This window comes from Nansenia antarctica, assembly GCF_963989245.1.
Source record: "Nansenia antarctica genome assembly, chromosome: 4".
NCBI classification, from domain to species: Eukaryota; Metazoa; Chordata; class Actinopteri; order Argentiniformes; family Microstomatidae; genus Nansenia; species Nansenia antarctica.
In genome coordinates this window covers 50,010,824-50,013,323 of record NC_137689.1, presented here as the reverse complement: position 1 = coordinate 50,013,323, position 2,500 = coordinate 50,010,824, and positions in this window count along the sequence as shown.

Genomic DNA, 2,500 nt, shown 5'->3' with positions numbered 1-2,500 from the left:
TCATAATATTATTAACCTTCTGATTTGAAAACCTATTTTTGTCTAACATTGTCTAACTACATTGTACATCCATAATGACTGCTATTTCCATCCCTCTTTAGGAGATGTAACTCAAGTCCAAGTAATTTATTATTGTTCATTCAGGTTTATTGTGTATAATGTGCTTTTGCTTCATGTGTCAACAGAATGATCCACTCATTATCCCAAAATATCTGTTCACAGTATCCCATTCAATTAAGGTATGTATACATCTAGCCAATAAGTATCACTCATAGATAACAGACATTCCTAGATGATACTGTAGCAACCAACGGTTACTGGAGTATAGTTCCTTGATACAGTATACTGTAGGAATGTCTGGAGAATAACAATCACTAATGTACGCTCAAATGAAGAAAAGATCCTCTGTCCTATTTGAGTTCTGCTCAACATTCATTGACGTCACTTCATTTCTTCATGTCAACCATAAACAAACCAATCCAGAACCACGAGGGGTTAACCTGTATTGGCCCTATTCAAAACAAGTCACACTGGTGGTGACGCATATGCAACTGAACAGAAACGGAAATCGAAACGGAGAGCAGCGTCGTCGATCCCTCTGACTTAACTGAACCTAATCTGGTGGTTAGGAGGGCAAGGACGGCCTGGTTATTAGGAGGCTTTAACAGATCTCTTTATTGCCATTAACATGACAGGACATGACAAGCGTAAAGAAACAGCAGGCACAGGGGGGCAGGGTGGTGTGCTACGAAAGTAGAGATGTCTAAAGTGGTTAAACGGGTGTACAGTCCTAAAAAAACATATGAGCCTAAGTCATTATTAGACACAATTATTGTAAATCAACTGACGAGATGTTCTCATTGCTTTCATCAACGATTGTAAAACGAGTGAAACAATGCATGTGGTAACCAAATCTGATCCATCAAACACATAACGGATGGTTTCTGTGAGGGGTTTTTGATCTAATGACAATCCGTGTCAACAGCCTCGACCTGAAAATACACAAGAAAAACAATCTATGCATCTCTTTCTGCCACTCTTATCCCTACTGGTTTCTTCCCCCTGGACCTACCCATTAACAGATGCCTCATGAAAACATTATGAGCAAACATCACAGACTGGAGAGAGAGAGAGAGAGAGAGAGAGAGAGAGAGAGAGAGAGAGAGAGAGAGAGAGAGAGAGAGAGAGAGAGAGAGAAAGAGAGAGAGAGAGAGAGAGGTGGAGAGAGAGAGAGAGAGATGCTAAGGTGGAGAGAGAGAGAGAGAGACTCTAAGGTGGAGAGAGAGAGAGAGAGAGACTCTAAGGTGGAGAGAGAGAGAGAGATGCTAAGGTGGAGAGAGAGAGAGAGATGCTAAGGTGGAGAGAGAGAGAGAGACTCTAAGGTGGAGAGAGAGAGAGAGAGAGATGCTAAGGTGGAGAGAGAGAGAGGTTCTTGTACAGCGCACAACCCTACAAGCCCATCATCATAAACTTCAAAGCCATGCACCATGTCCCGAGAGGTGATCTTTCTCTGCTTCCCCCTCCATTTCCCTCCTCCTCTCCTCCTTTCCAACTCTTCCCACTCCTCCACGTGTTCCTCCTCCTCCGTCCTCTCCCTTACCTTCCCCCACCACCACCTCCTCCCCCACCAGTTATTGGCTGACAGGCCCCACCTCTAATTGCACATTGCACCTACCTCTCTTTGATATAGCCTCTATTTATACATCTGTAACATACCATACTGTACATAGCTACCTTGACTGTACATAGCTCATAACTGTATACATCTCTAATTACCATGCTTGCCATACCGTACCTATCATTATCACTGTCATGTTTTATATCTCTATTTGCACTTCTGGTTAGACGCTAAACTGCATTTCATTGTCTGGTACTTGTACTCTGAAATCACAATAAAGTTGAATGTAATATAATAGAATATAATAACATATAATCTTGGGTGCGTCTGCTCATTCGTGGCTCATACGATGACAAACACTAATTCAGGCCCCAAATAGTCCATTTCGAATTTCTGATTTCTTCCTAATTCCAGCCATTCACCTGGATAAATAAAGACATCGTTTAGTTTAGTTTAATGAGTTCAATTTTCTTTAAAAAAAAAAAAAAGAGAAAAAAAAGATGGATCGTTGAAGAAGAAGATACTGCACGGAGCACGGAAAAAAATACTACATGAAATAACGACACGCATAACTTTTCTTCTCCAATGACATGCATAACAAAGAGACAGGAGAAGGGATAGCTCTAAAGTCTAACTTTAACTGCCAATTAATCCCTGAAGGGGGATGCTGCAGCTCCAGTGAGCAGGACTAAGGGTCCCATTGCTGCCAGAAACCATTATCCACTAAATCTGTTCCGCTGCCACTGCTCTCGCCATAGAATTAGAATTAGTAGAAAGAACATTCTAATTCTATTGCTCCCGCTGTCCACACAGGACACACATCCCGGCTCAGAATGCTTCTCCGTCCTGTGTGTTCCGTCCAGCTCTGATCTACAGCCGTGA